This window comes from Schistocerca gregaria, chromosome 6 (assembly GCF_023897955.1).
Source record: "Schistocerca gregaria isolate iqSchGreg1 chromosome 6, iqSchGreg1.2, whole genome shotgun sequence".
NCBI lineage: Eukaryota > Metazoa > Arthropoda > Insecta > Orthoptera > Acrididae > Schistocerca > Schistocerca gregaria.
This window is the reverse complement of record NC_064925.1, coordinates 286,771,189-286,794,756: the sequence shown is the minus strand read 5'-3', so window position 1 is coordinate 286,794,756 and position 23,568 is coordinate 286,771,189. Positions and strand designations below refer to the sequence as shown.

General features: G+C 43.1%; 1 protein-coding gene across 2 annotated transcripts in view; it reads right to left on the bottom strand.

The window, feature by feature from the left end:
- Window positions 1-23,568, bottom strand: part of LOC126278432 (two pore potassium channel protein sup-9) — a 1,195,629-nt gene that overhangs the window by 755,398 nt on the left and 416,663 nt on the right. The window contains exon 1 of one of the 2 annotated variants that reach the window (XM_049978548.1): window positions 21,746-21,822. The exons of the other annotated variant lie outside the window; for it this stretch is intronic. The gene's annotated coding sequence lies outside the window, so the exon portion shown is untranslated. Of the gene's footprint in view, window positions 1-21,745; window positions 21,823-23,568 lie in introns of those variants that run through there. 2 annotated transcript variants of the gene reach the window in all.

Here is a 23,568-nt window from a genome sequence, read left to right as displayed (position 1 = left end):
TTCACCTTCACTGATGGAGGTAAAAAAAATGGCCAATTACAAGTAGTACTCGCACACTGATGGTTCCGTGAAAACTTCAATTTTTATGTTATAAATAAAAGTAGTTCCTCGATCCTAGGAATCTAGAATCTTAACCATTTTTTGCTAGTGTTCCATTAGATGTAGGTAAGATGTCGTTTCGGGAATAGGAAGACCGTATCAAAATCTCTTCAGCAGTTCCTCGGATTAGCCAGGACATACAAAAGCAAGTGAACAGGGGACTTTAGTTTCTATACGTAGATTTAATAAAATATTTTTATTTAATTACTAAAATATGACTACAACTGACATTTTGTGTTTCCATGTTCGTTATCATGCTGTTGACGGATGATGGATGCAATATTTGTGCAAATGGCATAAAGATTTTTTTTATGTGACATAATTACAGTTTAACGGTTTTCGGATTCTTTCATTGTATTTGTACGGTGAAACCTTGCTTCTTACCGAATTTCATGTTTGTACGTCAACAGAAAGTACCCTACTGGTTTCGATGAATGTGTTTGTGGGTTTCAAACTATGTGACATACATGGCTGAATATTTTGACTGAATCGACTCAGAAGCTGAAATATTTTACAGTGCCAAATGATCATAGACTCTAGTATGTGACATAAATTTGAGGTCTTTACATCAATCTGTTTCAGAGAAAAAGCGATCTTAACAGTCGGACAGGAACACAGACAGGGAACAAAGCGAGAGTACAAGGGTTACAGACTGAGGCACGGAACACGAAAAAGCGACGCAGTATAGTCTCATCTGTAAGCAAATAGCCCCAAATGCCGTACATAAGAGTCATCAAACGTCAAGCAAGGCCGGGTTGCAGACCGAGAATGTTCCAGCAGCCCAGCATGAACGAGCCTAGAACAAATTGTATGTGCGAGTAAGTAAGTAAGCTTTATCTTCAGTTAAGGTTGTGCACTAAGAACTTGCAATGCTTACCTATACGTACCAACGGATAAGGGTTACTGGTTTCCATCGTACATTTTAATATTTTTTGAAAATCGTGATTTCTCACAATAGCTACACGTCATTTGTGAAAGCGACCAGTTTCGGTCAGACAAACAGACCACTCTTTAATCTTCCTGGCATATTGAAACTGTGCTGGACCGAGATTCAAACTCAGTACCTTTGCCTTTCGCGGGAAATTGCTCTACCATCTGGGCTATCCAATCACGACTCACGACCCGTCCTGACAGCTTCACTTCCACCAGTACCTCGTCTCTTAACTTCCTAACTTCGTGCCAGCCGTAGTCGTCTCGCGGTTCTAGGCGCGCAGTCCGGAACGTAGGTACAAAGATGATAACTGCGAAAAAGCCATGGGCAACAGAAGAAATACAGCAGTTAGTCGATGAAAGAATGAAGTACAAAAATGTTCCAGGAAACTCAGGAATACAGAAATACAAGTCGCTGAGCAATGAAACAAACATCAGGTGCAAGGAAACTAAGACGAATTAGCTGCAGGAAAAGTAAGATGAAATCGAAAAATAAATGATTGTCGGAAGGAGTGACTCAGCGTACATGGAAGTCAAATCAACCTTCAGTGAATTAAGAGCAGCGATGGTAACATTAAGACTGCAGCGGGAAGTCCAGTGTTAAATGCAGAGGAGTGAGCGGATAGGTGGAAAGAATAAATTGAGTCTCTATGAGGGGGAATCCGGTATTAAAACCAGAATTTATAACAGTATTGGATGACTTAAGAGCAAGTAAGACAGAACGGATAGCTAACATTCCACTAGAATTTCTACCATCATTGGCGGAAGTGGCTACAAAAGGACTGTTAACAATGGTGTGTAGAGTATCAGTCTGGCGACATACCTTCTGACTTTCGGAAAAATGTCATAGCCACAATTCCGGAGACTTTAAGAGCTGATAAGGGCGAGAATTATCGCACAATCATAAGCTGATTGCGTCCAAGTTTGTGACAAGAATAATATACAGAATAGGAAAGAAAATAGATGACGATCAGTTTGGCTTTAGAAAAGGTAAAGGCACCAGAGGGGCAATTGTGACGTTGTGATTGATAGTGGAAGCAAGACTAATGAACAATCAAGACACGTGCATAGGATTTATTGACCTGGAAAACGCGTTCGACAATGTAAAATGTTGCAAGATGTTCGAAATTCTGACGAAAATAGGGATAAACTACAGGGAGACACGGGTAACATAAATATGTAGAAGAGCCAAGACGGAATAACAACAGTGGACGAAACAGAATGAAATGCTCGGATTAAAAAGGGTGGAAGACAGGGATGTAATTTTTTGCCCCTACTGTTCAATATGTACACCGCAGAAGCAATGATAGCAATAAAAAAAAAAGATTCAGGGATGGAATTAAAATTCAAGGTGAAAGGCTATAAATTATACGTTTTACTGATGAGATTGCTATTCCGAGTGAAAGTGAAAAAGAATTACATGATCTTCTGAGTGGAATGAATATGGATTGAGAGTAAATCGAAAAAGGACAGAAGTATTGGGAAGTAGCAGAAATGAGAACAGCGAGAAACTTCACATCAGGATTGATGGTCACGAAGTAGATGAAGTTAAGGAATTCTCCTACCTAGGCAGTAAAATAACCAATGACGGACGGAGCAAGGAGAACTTCAAAAGCTGACTAGCAAATGGCAAAAAGGGCGTTCCTGGCCAAGTGAAGTCTACTAGGATCAAACATAGCCCTTAATTCGAGGAAGAAATTTATGAGAATGTACGTCTCGAGTACAGCATTGTATGGTAGTGAAACATGGACTGTTGCGAAACCGGAACAGAAGAGAACTGAAGCATTTGCGACGTGGTATTACAGACGAATGTTGAAAATTAGGTGGACTGATAAGGTAACGAATAAGATGGTTCAGTGCAAAATCGGAGAGTAAAGGAATTTGGGGAAAACACTGATAAGGAAGACAGGATGATAGGGCACCTGGTAAGACATAAGGGAATGGCTTCCATGGTAATAGAGGGCGCTGTAGAGGGAAATAAACTGTAGAGGAAGAGAGAGATTGGAACACATCCAACAAATAATTAAGGACATAGGTTGCAAGTGCTGCTCTGAGATGAAGAGGCTGGCACAGGAGAGGAATTTGTGGAGGGGCGCATCAAACCAGTCAGAAGACTGATAGAAAAAAAAAATTGTCGCCACGTTGATGTAAATGTTTTCCAGTACCCGGTGCGTCCACCGGAAAGTATCGCTTTATAAAAAGAATCAAGTGCAAATCCAAATGCAAGGTCGTTGGTAGGGTACAGCACTTGGCACTGAAAGCACGTTTGCAACGTAGAGCTAGAACTCCTGGATGGAGAGTTCTACTATTTATACAAGCATCGAATATTACAGAACACATTGTGATTGTTATTAACGTTTAAAAACACTCAAAGGGACATGGATGACGCTGAGATAATTTAATGTAAGACAGATATAGCCGCAATTGTCGGGAAATACCCTAAAAGAGGGAAGCAAATGCTGAACATGTAACGTCATCAGATGTCGTACCTCATCGCATTTGCTGCGGTTCGGCTTGTCGATCCTGCCTTCGCTCGTAGGTGCACACATGGCACCACAAAGGTACTCTTTAGTCATTCTTGCATTATGCAGTGTGGTACCGTAGTGCTTGTGTTATTGAAGACTACAATGCTTCGTTTTAAGATTTACTCTCGTGAGCTAACCTTTCCAACTCAGAGGAGCACTTTAAATCTATCTCATTGATTATTTGCTGGATCTATCCCAGTTTCTGTCCTCTTCTACAGTTTTTACCCTCTACAGCTCTCTCTAGTACCGCGGAAGTTATTCCGTGATGTCTTAACAAAGGTCTTATCATTCTGTCCTTTCTTCTTATCAATATTTTCCATTACCTCACCGATTCTACGGAGAAGCTCTTCCTTACTTACGTTATCAGGCACCGAGCAAGGTGGCGCAGTGGTTAGCACACTGGACTCGCATTCGGGAGGACAACGGTTCAACCCCGCGTCCGACCATTATGATTTAGGTTTTCCATGATTTCCCTAAACCGCTCCAGGGAAATACCAGGATGGTTCCTTCGAAAGTGCACGGCCCTCTTCCTTTCCCGTCCTTCCCTGATCCGACGAGACCGATGACCTCGCTGTTTGGTCTCTTCTCCCAAAGAACCCAACCTTATCAGGCCGGCCGCTGTGACTGTGCTGTTCTGGGCGCTTCAGTTTGGAACCGCGCGACCACTAAGGCCGCAGGTTCGAATCCTTAGGTTAGTTAGGTTTAAGTAGTTCAAAGTTCTAGGTGACTGATGACCTCAGATGTTAAGTCCCATAGTGTTCAGAGCCATATGAACCATTTTGAACCTCAGACAGTAAGTCCCATAGTGCTTAGAGACATTTGAACCTTATCAGTCCACCTAATTTTCAACAGTGTTCTGTAGCACCACAACCCAAATGCAAATTACATTTACGAAAACACAGTAGCCTAGCGGAGGAAAATGTAGGATTGCCCACTGTCAGCACCAGTAGGATCGCAACCACTCCACACGTGGGGCGGCAGATCTGGTGACCTCTCTTGTTCAACATTTATAATCTTGTTTTGGGGTATTTCCCGTCATTTGTGGCTCCACGTGTCTTATATTAAATTACTTGTCTCAGCTTGATCTACGTCACCTTAGGGGTTTCTAAACATTACTACGACTCAACTTGTGTACAAACATTACAAACGTGAGATGCTTCGACCATATTCCAGGAACAATAAATAACTGTTGGCGGTCGGATTTGATGTGGCATCCCGCTGAATGTTACCCAACAACGCTAATCGCTACTCCACAACACACACTGGACAACTCTCGGTAACGTGTGTATTTGAGAATACGAAATGTTTAAGGCAATGTTGCTATATCTATGAGAAGCCGACAAGGTAAATCAGATGGCCAAACTCTCACAGTAAAAGGCAGGCTGAAACAAACACAAACTAATTCCCACCCAAGAGCCGAGAATGTTTCGGAGGACAACGAAATATTGCTCTATTGCAATGTCGGGTCCAGGCGAAGGAGCTTATCCACAACATGAAACTTGTGTTATTAGAGAGCTTTTATGCTGCCACGAATTAAACCCACTGTGTCTTACCAGTCCACCTGACCTGCACAACCGCTCCTCGCCACACTGCCCGCAAAAATCGGTGATATGAAGCTATTTTGTGTTTCGCGCTGCGACCATCGTCGTATGTCTTCTACATGTACATCTACACTCATACACCGCAAGCCTCCTGACGGTGTGTGGCGGACGGTACCCTGAGTACCTCTATCGGTTCTCCCTTATATTCCAGTCTCGTATTGTTCATGGAAAGAAGGATCGTCGGTATGCCTCTGTGTGGGCTCTAACCTCTCTGATTTTATCCTCATGGTCTCTTCGCGAGATATACGTAGGAGGGAGCAATCTACTGCTTGACTCCTCGGTGAAGGTATGTTCTCGAAACTTCAACAAAAGCCCGTACCGAGCTACTGAGCGTCTCTCTTTGCAGAGTCTTCCACTGGAGTTTACCTATCATCTCCGTAACGCTTACGCGATTACTACTGAATGATCCTGTAACGAAGCGCGCTGCTCTTCGTTAGATCTTCTCTATCTCTTCTATCGACCCTATCTGGTACGGATCCCACACTGCTGAGCAGTATTCAAGCACTGGGCGAACAAGCGTACTGTTACCTACTTCCTTTGTTTTCGGATTGCATTTTCTTAGGATTCTTCCAATGAATCCTAGTCTGGCATATGCTTTACCGACGATCAACTTTATATGATCATTCCATTTTAAATCACTCCTAATGCGTACTCCCAGATAATTTATGGAATTAACTGTTTCCTGTTGTTGACCGGCTATATTGTAGCTAAATGATTAGGGATCTTCCTTTCTATGTATTCGCAGCACATTTCACTTGTCTACATTGAGATTCAATTGCCATTCCCTGCACCATGCGTCAATTCGCTGCAGATCCTCTTGCATTTCAATACAATTTTCCATTGTTAAAACCTCTCGATATACTACAGCATCATCCGCAAAAAGCCTCAGTGAGCTTCCGATGTCATCCACAAGATCATTTATGTATATCGTGAATAGCAACAATCCTACGACACTCCCCTGCGACACACCTGAAATCGCTCTCACTTCGGAAGACTTCTCTCCATTGAGAATGACATGCTGCGTTCTGTTATCTAGGAATTCTTCAATCAAATCACACAACTGGTCTGATAGTCTATATCCTCATACTTTGCTCATTAAACGACTGTGGGAAACCGTATCTAACGCCTTGCGGAAGTCAAGAAACATGGCATCTACCTGTGAACCAGTGTCTATGGCCCTCTGAGTCTTGTGGACGAACAGCGCGAGCTGGGTTTCACACGACCGTCTTTTTCGAAACCCATGCTGATTCCTACAGAGTAGATTTTTAGTCTCCAGGGAAGTCATTACACTAACATAATACGTGTTCCAAAATTCTACAACGGATCAACGTTAGAGATATAAGTCTATAGTTCTGCACATCTGTTCGACGTCCCTTATTGAAAACGGGGATGACCTATGCCCTTTTCCAATCCTTTGGAACGCTACGCTCTTCTGGAGACCTACGGTACACCGCTGCAAGAAGGGGGGCTAGTTCTTTCGCGTACTTGACACTTGAGCGGTAGGTGGCTAGCTGAGGTTCACTCCAGCAGTGCCGTGTTTGACCGTGCCTGCACTCTCCTATCTGTGGGAACAGCTGCACTGTAATCTCGCCCAGTAGGCAGCGAGCAGCGAGGATGCATTACAACAACGCTGCTTGCCAGCAGCTTGACATGCCAGTAGCGAGGATGCAGCATAAAACGTACCCTTAAAAGCAGCACGTTTATACACGCCGATAGATCTCGGAGTAACGTAGATATGGAGAGACTACCGGTCCCGGATTGGCCATTACTGCCACAGAGCACAGCCGGACTGTCCGGACCGAGGATTCATCGATCGCAGCTGCGGTAGGAGCGCCGACACGGCGGTACCGTGTTCTTCGGCACGTCGTTTGGCAGCTGCGAGTTCCGCCCCCGCTATCCGGACAGCCCGGCGGCCACTTGCCCGTCACGGGCGCCGAACGGCGTCACGCGAGCTTCGCCAGCGGCACGCAAGCCTACAGCACGCCCAGCCAGAGGAACGCTGTCAGCCCACGGCTCACTACAGCCCGCCCCGCAGGCCCGCCCTAGACGATTTATCTCCTATCGCAACACCAAGAACACAATTTGTAGGCGTGTTACTGCATCTGAAAGATTATTCAGACTTGGCACCAGTCGCGGTGCTAGGGGTGGCAGTATGGGCGTACAAATCATGCTTAATTTAAATGCACGCTGTAGCCGTCGTGCGCGTTAGTTACTTCTGAGATTGAACGTGGTGAGCTGACGTTAGTATAGAATGCCTTCAAGCTGACGAAGACGCCATCATCAACACCTCACTCAGTTGGTTGGTTGATTGGTTGATTTGGGGGAGGAGACCAAACTGCGAGGACACCAGTCCCAATCGGATTGGGGAAGGTTAGTTGGTTCTGGGGAAGGGGACAGCGAGGTCATCGGTCCCATAGAGTTAGGAAAGGATGCAGAAGGAAGCCGGCCGTGCCTTTCGAAGGAAACATCCCGGAATTTGCCTGAAGTGGTTTAGGGAAATCAAGGAAAACCTAAATCAGGATGTCCGGACGCGGGTTTGAACCGTCGTTCTCCCGAATGCGAGTCCAGTATACTGACCACTTCGCCACCTCACTCGGTCTCACTGAGCCGGCCGGAGTGGCCGAGCAGTTCTAGGGGCTTCAGTCTGGAACCGCGCGACTGCTACGAACGCAGGTTCGAATCCTGCCTGGGGTATGGATGTATGTCATGTCCTTAGGTTAGGTAGGTTTAAGTAGATTTAAGTTCTAGGGGACTGATGACCACAGCTGAAGTCCCATAGTGCTCAGAGCCATTTGAACCTTTTTTTTCGGTATCACTGAGTTTGAACGAGGTCGTTGTAGTAGGGTGCGGGAGCTGGATATTCCTTCCGGGATATTGCACAAAGACTTGTCAGCAATATAATCACTGTATATGGTTGCCGACAGCGGTGGTAAGGTCGCAAGAAGACAGTGGTCCACACGGTCACGTGGCACCACCGAGAGGGAAGAAAATCGTATTCGGAAAATAGGTCTGTTGCGTCATACAGCATCTGCAGCAGCGGTTTGAGCAGCAGATGGCACCGCAGCGACACAACGACTTGTTACAAATCGGATACTTCAAGAACGGCTCCGAGACAGAAGTCCTGTTGCGTGCAATCCACTGACCCCTCACCAATGCCATTTGTGATTTCAGTGGTGACAAGAGAGACCTCACTGGAGCGGGGGTGAAGGTCTATTGTTTTCTCAGAAGCCGGTTCCGCCGCGCAGGATTAGTCGAGCGGTCTATGGCGCTGCAGTCATGGACTGTGCGGCTGGTCCCGGCGGAGGTTCGAATCCTCCCTCGGGTATGGGTGTATGTTTGTCCTTAGGAGGATTTCGGTTAAGTAGTGTGTAAGCTTAGGGACTGATGACCTTAGCAGTTAAGTCCCATAAGATTTCACACACATTTGAACCTTCTGAAGTCGGTTCTGCCTCGGTGCCAGTGATGGTGTTGGTTAGGAGGAGGTCAGTTGAGGGCCTGCAACCAACCTGTCTGCATGCTCCCTTTAACGATGTACAACCGTCTCGTGATTCGATTTGTTGTGAACAGCATTGTAGGGGCACAGTTTAATGCTCGTACACACACCGCTCTTGTAGCCTAAAGTGCTCTACAGAGTGTTGACATCTTCCATAGGCCTGCTCCATCACTAGATCTATCTCCAGTCGACCACATGTGAGACATCATTGGACGAAAACTCCAGCGTCATGCAAAATCAGCATTAATCGTTGCTGTATTGACCGATCAGATGCAAGAGGCATGAAGCTCCATCCCACAAATTGACACCAGGCACCTGTGCAGCACAAGACATGCACGTTTGCTTGTTTGCGTTTATCACTCTGGCGATTACACTGGTTATTAATTTTATCAGCATTTCACATTTGTAATTATTTATCTCTCGCTTACATCAACCTGTGACCTTCCTTTGTTAATAATTTAAGGAAGTTACCTAGAAGAATGTATTCCTCGAAATTCTACAGTAATAATTTTTTGGTGTCGCCATTTTTCTCCGAGAGTGTAGAATTAGTAAGCTTAGGTGTTTCATCTTATTTCGAATAATTAATTTCTTATTCAATGCGATTGTAATTCCGACCATTACTAATCCCTAACAAGTTTTGGAAGCAAACCACAAAAGGGTAGACAGCGAGGCCTGGGAGTGGAAGGGGTGAACCCAAATAAATATTTAGCCCAAGAAACATATTTTTATTTGAGGCGAGTGCCTGCACAAGCTACACAATACAATTTCCGCAAGGGTTTAATCATCTATACACACATATACATCATGTGCTGCAGCAGCATCACCAGCACGATAAATTTAAAAAAGTGCTTTAATGCTCGAAATCAGAGCTGTAAAATTACCGTAGGCTACAGTAGACTGACGTAAGTCATCGTAGACTACGATAATTTTCTAGAGCTTTGGTCAGTTGAGGTCGTACCACGTTAGCTGTATGTTAGGTGTGTTGCATCTCCATTGGGAGTTACGTCATTACGATCGCTTTCTCCACGTTTGTTTGGAGTCTTACTAGATTCCCCTGAAAAGTGGAAGCTGTGAGAAGTCTAGAAATTCAATGAGAATGTATAAAGGGCTGGGTAATCTACGGGATCCCATAGGTCCACGTAGTTACCCTCCTGTTAGAAGTGAACAGTAATTAGGGCACACGAATTGTCAGCGCTTAATTTAGGTTTTATTCGAAAATTGTTGATTTGTAACGTAAAACAGAGGGCTGCTGTAATAAAAATGAAGTAAACAACACATATTTATCATATAGCACCAGAAAACACAATTTTCTCAACAAAAGAGCTAAGAATAGACCATCAGACATCGCTTCAATACTTCGTCGAAGTTATATAAAACATACTCCTGTTGTGCCGGCCACTGTGGCCGAGCGGTTCTAGGCACTTTAGTCCGGCACCGCGCTGCTGCTACGGTCGCAGGCTCGAATCCTGCCTCGGGCACGGATGTGTGTGATGTCCTTAGGTTATTTAGGTTTAAGTAGTTCTATGTCTAGGGGACTGATGACCTCAGATGTTAAGTCCCATAGTGGTTAGAGTCATTTGAACCATTTTTTTACTCCTGTTATTCCCAAACAACATTGACTTTTACCAACAATTACCGGAAACTCTTGCTATTGATCATGAAGAACAAGAATTATATACTTTATTATGTATTTGCATGTGAACTGCGCTAGCACCAGAAGTAACTGTTTCATTACGTATAAGAGCACAGGATACGTTATCAGCTAACTTTTGTTACTTATAAATGGAATTTATATTCTGTAAGGATATGAAGTACGCAATGAACTATCACTGAATGATGTGCGGTACTAATAATGTGCAAAAGAACCAACCAAAGAAACAAAACAAAGGAAAGTCGCCGACTCTCAGTTTCTCTCTGATGCACAGATTTGTGTGTCTTTCCTTAAACGTTACCAATACTAAGTTATTTACATAATGCACCAAAACCAGCGAACAGTGGTTTTGGTAAAACGCAATCTACTATCAGCACAAATTTATGCTGATGAAAGAAAAAAAGGAAATAAACTTTATTATTTTAAAAGTAAACCCCGTAACGGTTAATACATTAACCCACAGTGAGACAAGATGGTTAATGCCGTCATGGAAAAATGTTTGCGGTTGCCTACGGTACCATGTCTGTACCCAGGCGTGCCACTCTCCGTCCGAAACGAATCGATGGCCACAAATGCCTTCCTTGAGGGCTCCCATAATTATGGCCATCACATCGGGAGAGATCGGGACTGTAAGCGGAATATTAAGGGCTTCCCGGCGAAACTTCTGCTGCCTTGTGAGTAAATGTATTAACAGTTATGGTGATTACTTTTTAAACAATAAGCAATATACTAACATTTTTTCCCAGAAGTCTCGCTTTCGTTTGACTGCCCCTTGTACAAACTGTTTTACTCATTTTTATCTCATCCCCCTTAAATCACACGTGCGGTGGATGGGCTGTCAGCGGCTACAGTTCGACGCTCTTCAGCGTAACGGTTTTAACTATTTGAAACATTTAAAAGTTCTGGAATCGTGTAAAAATTTAGTGTTATCACAAAAATATTACACATTTTGAGTTGCACTGGTTAAGAAATCATTAGTAGCATAACTTTTTTAACCAAATAACTGTACATTATAGGCTGCAATAAAGTTCTAATTGATTCTGTTAATAACATTACTGTAAACAATTTGAACAGTTTTGCTTATCGTACCGTTTTTCAGCAACTGTAGTTGCATTTAACCGGTGTGGAGTGAAGGATTTAGGCCGAGCAGTAAGCGTCTAGACCACAAAAATATTTAACAAAACAAAACAGTCTTTTTATTGATCCTTGAGATTATTTAACATACCCAGCACAAGTAACTCAGTGAACAATGAGGGCAATATCCCGTAACTAAATTTAGCATTTCGTAACAGGAAGAACATTTCAAATTTAATGTTACAATGATGCAGTTCCGACCAAGAGGGAACGGATTCTCAGATTGGCCCCTAGGGCAGCTAAGGCACAACTGAAATAGACACCACATTGTGAAAGATACAAAATGTAAAATCTTAAGACCAGCCAGAATCAGTCAAAAATAGCCTAGATAATGAAATTCTGATTCCTGTTAACAGCTGAGCAACAAAACGTTAAATACTGAAATCCTTAAGTTTAGCTCTAGACAGTAAAAAACCTTTGAAACAAAGAATCTTACAAACTAAGCAAAAAGTAAAATTTAAAACTTGTCATCTCAGCTGTAGGTAATGCACACTTGATGACCATTTAGATAACACTGACCTATTGGAAAGCTTCGACGTCTTGAATTTAATTAAGCTAAACCTTACAGCAAACCAAATCACTCTGTGGCTACACCAAAGCAGACAAATGATGTATAGCAAACAGCTTACATACTAATGAGAAACAGTTATGAAGCTATTATAGTGCACAATAGTTCAACATGAGGTGAACAAGAAATTTCAGTCCCCCATCTTACAGATCGATGATAATGATGATGATGATGATGATTGGTTTGTGGGGCGCTCGACTGCGCGTTTATCAGCGCGCGTACAAATTCCCAACATTTTGCTCAGTCCAGACTCACCACATTGAGGAATGATGATGACAACACAAACACCCAGTCATCTCGAGGCATGTGAAAATCCCAGACGCCGCTCGGAATCCAAAGTGGACCCCGTACTGGGGAAGTGAGAACGCGACTGCGAGACCACGAGCTGCGGACGTTACAGATCGTGGTAAGATTAGTGTACAACAGCTTAGAAGTTAAGCAGAAAGCAGAATGGCCATCAGAAACTGAATAAAAACCGACATAAAAATATACAAATTGTATTCAAGATGAATCCTTGAACAACAACACGAGGAGAAAGTGACTCAAACAAACAGTTCGTTTTCAAGCGAACAACTCATGCATCGAACGCACGTGGTGCTCACCTTTTGCAAACAGCACGTTCGCAAACGATGCTTCCTGCAGATTGGATCAACAGTTTCCACAAACAACCCCCTCATTTGCTGCCACCGTACTGCATAATGTACGATGTCACACGTCGTCCCAAAATGACCAAATACTTTCGACATACAACAAATGGTTCAGCTGTACCAAGACACCATCGGGTCACATAAATCACTATTCATGCGGAATGCAAGTATACAAAGCCTGTTCGCAGCTGAGTGAGAAGAGGTTTGCCCCTCGCACCTCGCAGACGCGGACATCGGCGTTACCACCGCTACGCCTAAATTCCTTGCGGGCTTTGCACGTAACTCCAAAGATAAACATTGACTAATACTTACAACAAGTCACAGCCATGGGACGGACCTTCACTGCTTCGCTTCACGGGTCGATTCCCCTCAAGTGCCTGTGCTAACCAGAAGAAGGAGTCTCGCCAAAATACAGGAAGGTGCCATCAAAGCGGCCGCTGCCGACTTTAGGCTTTACACTACTGACCATTAAAATTGCTACACCACGAAGATGATGTGCTACAGACGCGAAATTTAACCGACAGGAAGAAGATGCTCTGATAAGCAAATGATTAGCTTTTCCGAGCATTCACACAAGGTTGGCGCCGTTGGCGACACCTACAACGTGCTGACATGAGAAAAGTTTCCAACCGATTTCTCATACACAAGCATACAACACAGTGTAAGAAGGATAAATGCGTACCATCACGTTTCCGACTTTGATAAAGGTCGGATTGTAGCCTATCGCGATTGCGGTTTATCGTATCGCGACATTGCTGCTCGCGTTGGTCGAGATCCAATGACTGTTAGCAGAATATGGAATCGGTGGGTTCAGGAGGGTAATACGGAACGTCGTGCTGGATCCCAACGGCCTCGTATCACTACCAGTCGAGATGACTGGCATCTTATCCGCATGGCTGTAACGGATCGTGCAGCCACGTCTCGATCCCTGAATCAACAGATGGGGACGTTTGCAAGACAACCATCTCCACGAACAGTTCGACGACGTTTGCAGCAGTATGGACTATCAGCTCTGAGACCTTGACTGCGATTACCCCTGACACTGCATCAAAGACAGACGTACCTGCGATGTTGTACCGAACGATGAACCTGGGCCATGAATGGCAAAACGTCATTTTTTCGGATAAATCCAGGTTCTGTTTACAGCATCACGATGGTCGCATCCGTGTTTGGCGACATCGCGGTGAACGCACATTAGAAGCGTGTATTCGTCATCGCCACACTGGCGTATCACCCGGCGTGATGGTATCGGGTGCCATTGGTTACACGTCTCGGTCGCCTCTTGTTCGCACTGACGGCACTTTGAACAGTGCACGTTACATTTCAGACGTGTTATGACCCGTGGCTCTACCCTTCATTCGATCCCTGCGAAACCCTACATTTCAGCAGGGTAATGCACGAGCGCATGTTGGAGATCCTGTACGGGCCTTTCTGGATACTGAAAATGTTCGACTGCTGCCCTAGCCAGCACATTCTCCGGATCTCTCACCAACTGAAAACGTCTGGTCAATGGTGGCCGAGCAACTGACACACCACAATACGCCAGTCACTACTCTTGATGTTCAGCTGCACCTGTACACGCCATCCAAGTTATGTGACTCAATGCCCAGGCGTACCAAGGTCGTTATTATGGCCAGAGGTGATTGTTCACGGTACTGATTTCTCAGGATCTATGCACCCAAATTACGTGAAAATGTAATCACATGTCAGTTCTAGTATAATACATATATTTGTCCAATGAATACCCGTTTATCATCTGCATTTCTTCTTGGTGTAGCAATTTTAATGGGCAGTAGTGTAATAGCACACGTAAAATGAAATAGGGCTATGGCACACGAGATCGAGCCAGCGCCGAATACGAGGAACAATTTTTTACCGTAACTATGTTTTGCGGTGTTACAGGGCTGGCGACATCATGGTTTATGTCGTAGCGACCATTATAGTTTATCATACTGGTGACACTGTCAGTGTCGTAATTATCACACAAATTAATTAGTACGAGAAACCTCTTCTACCAGTGCTATAATTTTTAACAAAACTTTGATATACAGGGTGGTTATATTAAACTATTGTTACTTGAGCTAGCGTAGGCGGAAAATTATTTACCGTTCGGGTGCCCAACGTCAGTAGAAATTGTGCTCAAACTGTGCACTGCAGTATTTACTTTGTTACTAGTGTGTCATGACCAGCCGGTGCTGGTACGGTGATGTAGGGTTCAGACACAAGGATCAGTGTGCATTACAACTGCCGACAGTCAACATTGGTCTGGAAATGTGTGAGCAGGGCTTTACTAGAAAATCTGTTTTATCGAAACAACAACAACAGTGCTGTTGCTCTTAGCCCGCGAAAGGCAAAGGTCCCGAGTTCGAGTCTCGGTCCGGCACACACTTTTAATCTGCCAGGAAGTTTCATATCACCGCACACTCCGCTGCAGAGTGAAAATCTCATTCTGGAAGTTTCGATGTAGTAAAGGAATACGGGGAGGTCCTTTTCCTGAAGGACGTTGAAGATCGTGATTCCGAAGTTCGAATTACGAATTAAGTGGCGATTTGGGAAAATGCTCCTGGGAGAAGCCGACGGTCATTTGCGCCACAAACTATTGAAGAAGTTACTGTTGCCACAGTTAAGAATGTTGGTGGTTATGTGCTATTTTCAAGCAGTGCGCGAGTTGCGTCACGACAGCTGAACGTTTCATGGTCCACTATTCGTGAAGAGCTGCGAAAAAACTCTTAAACGGTATCCGTACAAACTTCAAATTACTCACGAGCTTTTTACCATGTGATACGCACATTACAGTAGACTTTGCTCTTACGTTTCTTGCAACGGTTGAAGATAACGACACTTGCCCTTCAAACATTTATGCTTACTGGGCAGTAAACAAACAATTTTCGCATTTGGTGATCGTCACCGCCAACGAATGTTCACGAGGTTCCCCTGCATATTGAACGGGTCACAGTGTATCGCCGTTCCTTATTGTTCCGTTTTTCTTTGAGGAACTCAGATGTCAAGAACCAAGGAGATGCAACGTGAACGGCTCACGTTACTCTGATCTGCTTCGCCAACATGTGACCCCCTGCTCTACGGGTGAGAGGCGCTTTGGTCTCAGTTATTTCGATGTAGTGTGGGACTCAACCTCATATTAGTCATGAGGTCATTCATTTTCTGCGTAACACCTGTGTACAAAATCGAATCATTGCCCGAGCATTCCAAACTGCTTGGTCATCAAGATCCACAGATTTGACGTGACGTTAGGAAGAAATCTGCTGACAGCTGGTAAAATTGTTGTTTGTTAAAACACAACCGGTTTCGCGGCTTAAAGCCTCATCACCAAGCACAACAACGTTAAAAGGTGTTAGGCATACCCAACTGTCCTGGTAAAAATTGCTATGCTTACGACCATTTAACGTTGTAGCAAGTGATGATACAGCTGAAAGCCGCGAAACTGGTTGTGTTTTAATAAAGAAAAATTTTACCAGATGTCAGAGGAGTTCTTCCTAACGTTGTGCCTTTCAACAGATGCCGTTGCCCGGTATATAAAATAGTTTGTCATAGATTTGAACTCGTGTGGTTTCTGGCTTTGGGGTAACCAGAAGGGCAGGATTTATCAACGGGGTATTGACGCTAGATGGTGGTTGAAGATGAGCGTAGTAATTGAGATAGCCAACATTCAACCTAAGATTTTGCGCGCACCCGTAGAGGAACCTTTAGTGCGATTCCAGGTAGTCGTGGTTGCAGAAGGTAGTCACATTGTGCAACGTTTATAACTTGCAACTTGAACATTAACAAATGTTACCCTCCCACGTGAAAATTAAGTTTCTCTTAATGGTTTATTCGTTGTTTCTCTTCGGCATATCCTTAGAAAAGCTTCCATTAAGTTTCATTCCCCTATTTTCCATGTCGACCTTTAGCGGAACTTTAATTTTAACCATCCTATATTTTATGCAGCAATAAAATACGATTGACTGTACTCGTAACGTGAAACGCCTCGTTAAATCCCCAGGACAAAACAGGTAGTTGGAATTGTGGAAAGGGTCCACAAATGAGCGGCTGTCAGTTACACTCGAACACACATAACTTTATTTAGTTGCCCAAACGATACAGTGAAACTTTCCGATCTTAACTATCGACTGAATACGTCACAGAATCTTATGGCTTAAGGACACAACCTCTTTAACTTTTTAAACGGCTTAAGGCCCATGATTTAAAAACACAACTACAGCAAATTTTCATAGGCAGCTTTATCCAAAAATATTTTAAATGAGGCTGAAGACCAAAACAGTCAGACTTCACAAGTAAGGAAATTTCAATTTTAAAACGGCTGAAGGGCCATTGTTTAAAACTCAAATAAAAGCATACAAATTCAAACCAACGGCTATGAGCCATTATAATACACAATTAGACACCAATAAGAAAAAACAATACAGCCAGCGGCGCTCAGAAGTTTCGGGGGTCGGCCAGCACTTTAAATACTAACGTTTACTTAGGTGGGACAGGCAGCCGACCCAACACTCCACAATCCGACGGCAACCCTACCAACCGACCGTCAACAGACCAATGCTCAAGGTGAGTTCCGCTTAGCACTTGTACCAAAATTCCACCGATGCTGTCAGCAGAGACTGTGGAACCAAATATACGGATCCCAGACAACTCATAAGGGGTGGACGACCCGAAAACCCACGCCGTTTAATCAAACGACCGCCTAACGCAGAGGCAGTACGCCGACAACACTTAAACTTGTCAATGAAAATCACAAACTACACACAACCTCACGAACATCTTCACGAGGACTAGACGATGCTCAAGACAGTGACTGTACAATAACGAGGACGAACCACGAGTCGGCGCACGCAGCCAACACATAAGCCATCGGCGGCCAAAAGCACGTCGTCTAACAAGACGACCGACCGACGGTCAACCAAAGTCGTCCCCCACTCAAAACATGTGTGTCGGCCACCGTCCGACAAGTGATGGCTGTCCGCACCTTTCTGACGCTGCATGCCCCACTGGTGCTACGTCGCGACTGCGCTAACCGACCAACTGCTACACACCAGCACTAAAATAACTGGGCAGTCGACATCACAAGCTACACACAGTTTCACAAACACTTGGACGAAGAACGCGACCAATGATAAAAGCAGTGACCGAGCAATGATATGACCGAACCACGGGTTGAGACAGACCCTCCAACCCATAAGCGACCGGCGAGCAAATACACGTCGCCCGGTAAGACGACCCACCGACGATCAACCAAGACCGTCCCCAGTTCATGTGTGCCGGCGACAGTCGGGCGAGTCACGGCTACCCAAGTCTCATTACTGCTGCAGCCCGACCGGCTTCCGCCGCGTCCCAACTCTACGACTGCCAGGTCCGAACTGCACTGCGCGTTCCAAAGCCACAAGGTGGCGTAAATGAGATAATGTTGATGGCCCTGCGGATGCAGACACGCCTTATCTCTGATGTAACCGGTTTTCTCCTACGGTTGCTGTCGCGCCGCGACGGCGGTTCCACCACCTTCATGCCAGGAAGTATCGCTTCCCCACTGGCGCAAAGTATTAGGAGCCGTTTTCACTGCGGTCGACCGGAAACCTTACGAGTATGTCTGCCTTAACGTACCTCGCAGACGAACAATTCAACCATTCGGCCAAATGAATACTCACAATTAGGGCTGTTGACGAAATATCGATACGATACTTTTAGCAGACGGGATCGATATATATCGGCGTCATTTTCCGCCACCCGACATATCGATATCAGTATGGTTGTACCGAAGGCAGATATTTTTATTTTATAATACATTCTTTTCACAATTTTCGCTAAATATTAGGAGTTGTTCTTTTGAAACTGTAGTAGAAATAACTTTGCTTTCACTGTATGAAGGAGTCTTACTATTTTCTGAGCTTTCATCACGTCCAATCTTTCACTTTAACTGTGTGAAGCACGTATATGTGGCAGAAAAGAAGAAGAAGAAGTCCTATTGCACTGGAGGGAGGCGGGGCGAATGGATTAACAGGATTTCCGACGCGAAGAAATAGCACACCTCTAACATTAGAAGCAATTTTTAATGCAACTAGTGCCCTATTTCTTCACATCGGCATTCTTCAAAAACACTTGCTGAAATCTAAATGAGAAGATTCGTCTTCCGGGGGGCGGAGACGCGTGATCGGAAATACTGACGTAATCGGCGCTCTGCGCTTCCGACAGAAACTGCAGCGTTTAGCTTCACCGTGCGGTTTTGATACTACAACCGCTAGGTCACTGTCGTTGGCAGAAATGAAAAAAAAAATAGGGAAGTCGACATATAGTGGGGCGGACAAATCCGGTAGGTGACGTAGCCGAACTGTGTACCTATCGGACACCTTTTATTGCACCACTTACCTACTAACCATTATTAGCGAAGTGGTTACTGCCAAGCGTGAACGTGCATCGTTTTCCTTTCAGTTCTTGCTCTCATAGGGATAGCTACGTTGCTAGCTTGTTGATGTAGAGAATGCTTAGTAATAAATCAATACTTAAATGTGTAGCCCTAGAACTTGCAGTGTGTTTACAATGTGAAGTCGATATTTTTAAAGCCAGGTACGTCGGTACGTCGGTAAGTTGTCCGTCGATATATCGGGTGTCGACAGTGAAACTATTTTTAAACATCGATATACCGGATTCCTGATATTTTAAAAAATCACAATATGGCCGTTTCAAACTGCCAAGTGCTGATGACGCTGTTTCATACTGCGTGGTACGTGACATCTCCGAATCCTTCACCGCGATCAATTAACGTCTGACATAGTTCACATCTCTTACATACCCTGTCGGGCCAATGCGAAATACTAGCAATACTAATGATACCGATTACAGTTCTGTGCGTCGCAGAGAACTGGAAGTGTAATGATGTACGTAGCCGTCGTTTTTAAGTACGTGACCGACGTCACATGGCCATCTGCCCACGTTTTCTGGGTTTTCCACCATTTATGTATATTATAACCTCATATGGTGATGATGAGTTGGTGGTAAATCTAAACCGGTAACAACAGAATTTGTATGACCTGAGGCAAAAATGTACAACAAAACAATTTACAAGATAGTAACAGTGTTCTCCTAAGGCAGTATACCCCGTCTCTGTAAACAAGCTATAAAGCTGCTATATGTAAAGGGTTAAGCAAGCATAACATTACAATCATATTTTCATTTAAAAATTATTTTTCTCTGATTATGTATCTGTTCGTATCCAGGAAACTTACGGATGTACTCTGATACAGATTAAAGCACATACTGTTTATCGGTTGCTGTAAATCGTTTACTGTATTCTCCGCCAGGTCAGTTACAATTTTCAGATTAGGAACTAGGTGAAAAGCATTGCGAAATGTTCACTTTCATGCCACTACGAAGGACCTACCTTAAGGCAATTATAGCTCAAATCACATAAAAAAGTTCTTGTTTTATTAGAGAATTTCTAAATCCCTTAGAAAATTTCTGGGATCTGGTTAATTTCCACTTGTTTTTCATTTCTGAAGTTTCATCTTATAGGTCTGCCACTTGAAACAGAGTGCTAATGGGTTGAAAAATGACCTAGATGACAGAACAGGAAACAAGTTTCATAAATGATTTTTCAGCTTTTCCAAAGAATCACGAGAGAAATTTAGATATGGTGCAAATAAATTATCTCCTGTAAACGAACTGAAGGCGAAGTCAATGTACATGCTACGACTGTTATTATCCCTCGAAAGTGAAATGCCACGAGGCCTGATGCGTATTGGACCATATATTTTTTCTTTAACTTTAATACCTTGGAATATCCAATACCCTTGTAAAAGTTATCCACATTTGAATGAAACTACTACTATATTCTGTTACTGTTACTGCAGCAGTTTCTGCTGCTCCTACTTCTTGATGTTACACACTGATGACAGGTCACTATGGGCATAAATGCTGATAATATTCTCTTTGTTAACATCTTTGTTGTGGTCGTGCACCTCCACTTTCAGTCAATATTTGCAATTAAAATTAAGTGTTTGTAACACAGTCTATCCTTCTCACTGAAGTTTATCCTGGTTGATCTCTATGTTCTGCGTCAGTTTATTATTACTGAGGAACTATAAACATCACAGAGATTTTAATTTGCTTTCTCTACCAGGGGCCCAGGTGTTTTTTATCTGTAATTACGCCTGTGATTTTTTTTCTCCGCACTTTAGAAAAGAGTAAAAAGAGAAATCGTCAAACGGCGATGGGCGCCATTGGATGAGACCTTTAAAATATGGTTTCCAGCCGGTTGTATGAAGACCACAACATGAAAAGGTACGCCCATGCGTTTCTTATGTCAATTTCAATTGGTTATTTGATCCTACTGTAACGTTACAACGTTGCATGTCGAGTATCATCTCATAAGATTTGCGATTTAATTTTATATAGTTTCATTTGTACACTTTGACTGTTCAAATAGTGATCAACTGTGAATAATTATGCAATATATACTTAATAATTTCCTTTTTTGAAACTGTGTTATACATCAGATTATTTTTATCAATATCTGTAAATAAATCTGTTTCCGAGGTAATGATTTCCTTGTAACGTATGAACGTCATCTTCAGCCAGAAACTAAAGGATGCACTACTTCTTCTAGTTTAATGGCTTTTACTTGCCTCGGAGCGCAGGATGTAAGAGGACGCAGTCTGTGGCATTCAGTCGTAGTTAGACAATAGTGCAGTGTAGTCAACGGTCAATGTCAACAACAAGCAGTTTATTACGTTCACTAAAGTACTGCACAGTGGTGGATGGAAAAACCGACTTGATACATTTCCAGTACTAAGTCGTCTCAAGAATGTAAGTGACTCGGATATAAGATTTTGTTTCGAGGCTCAGTCTGTGTAGTATTTGCTCGCACCTGAAGTCCAGCAAGCATTGTGGCGAAATATGGCGAGCATCTGCTGCATGTTTGATATGAGACGTGTAGGTGGCATCATGTGATTGTTTTCTTTTTTGCTTACAGCTGTGAAAGACTGATCAGTTATGCCAGAAAACGTTAATGTTGATTAGTTCTGGAAACATACTGACAGTATAAATATTTGTACAGTAATGACATTATGATGTATTAGCAGTGATTATTTACCGTCTTCACCAAAAGTGTTGCTCATTTATGACAATTGTCTCTTCGCCACAGTCCATGGTTGATATCTCATTTAGGATCTGGAAAAATGTACGAAAAACAGCACAATTACCTATTGCTCCAGTTTCTTTTTGAATAATTCACTAATCTTGGTCACAAAAGTAGAAAAAATTGAGCTTCCTTACTTCAGTTTTTCATTTAAGCCAAGTAGTATGAGGAAAAATCTTACTTGTGACGTTGAGTGAATATTCAGAAACAACAATGAATTTTTGTCGCTTCACGACAGGCGACGGCATCCTTTACCAAACACGAGGTGCTTTCTGCAGGGGGAAATGAAAACCTAAGGTAGCACAGTGTCTCATCCACGTATTGAGTACATGCGCTGTGGCTTAGTCGATGTCTCAGTGTCATTAGTGACTAAGTAAGAATTGCAGCGAATGTGAAAGTGATTAGAAAAATGATGCATTCGAACATCCACTATACGCTTTGGAACAATACGATTGCCTTAACAATAATCCAAACAGTTTTGGATCACTGTTAAACATTTTGTAAACTTAGTCACTGAAAGCTTCATAAGAAAGAACCTAATTTAGTACACAGTTGTAATATTGGCTATTTACTGCGCATAACTAATGTGCAATAGCTTTACGTAAATATAACTAGCTCATGCGAGTGAAAAGGGGGTAGGACGACGCTCTAAAGTTAAAATATCGTTCTAAATTCAATAAAGGTATCAAACGTAAATTCAAATAGATTATTAGTGTAGCTGGTTTTCTGACAGAGTTGACAAACGGAAGAGTTGCGCTACGACGCATATTCCTCTTTTATGACAAAACTGACTGCATTACGTATAAATACGACCGAGATTAAGGATGACGCTACACAGTGTTCCACTAAAATCAAAAAACTGAACGGAGAACTTCACTGGCGAAAACGAGAATACAACGATTACCTGAACCCAAAGAGCTGGAGTTGATTGTACTTCACACTCGTCCAACTAGGCGGTTGCACCTTACCTGTAAAAGAAGGAGAAGTATTTTAGCTATACGAAACAAACACGTTACAATGTCTGGTTAATAATTCAGGAAACAGAGACGGGCTAATTGATATTACATCAACAGAGACACAGGAATCCTCCGCATAGACTACACACGTTATCCACATAGAAAAGTAGTGAAAAATGTTGTTGTGATAATCTAGGAGCAATTTAAATGAACAGAAATATCATCTTCATTTACAGAAAAACTTTTTGTTTTACCTATAAGTGAAGTATATACCATTAGTTGTTTGTCTGGCCAAATATTCACTCTATATATAACCACTTGAGGTACGTATTGGAAGAATTCGAGAATGATGCCAACTTAGATCTAAGAAAGACTTCACGATCTCAGTCTTCTGAAACAGACTTAAAGATGCACAGTAAAAGTGTGTTTCATTCTCAGTCTTGCTGGTTATTCGTAAATGCTGTAGGTTGTTTCAACGAGTAATAGCTATGAAAGTTATAGCTTACGTTTTGTGTACCATCGACGAAGACGGCACAAGCAAACTGAAACGGGTAGTAAGTGAGCAATCCAAGCGTTTGGTTTCAGTGATCAATGGAATCTGTGATATGGTGACGGTGATTTAAAAAAGTTCTCTCTTAAACATAGGCCCCTCTTTGTAATTTACTGACGTTCCTCCACTTTTTGCAATTTCTGTTTGTGCACGACTGATTTCACCGAGTGACAAAAGTATTCACAACCCGACCGTTCTTCTAACTTACAGTTTTAGTGATAAATAGTTATACATATTGTGTAACTTCCTTCTGCAAGTATGCTTTATAAATA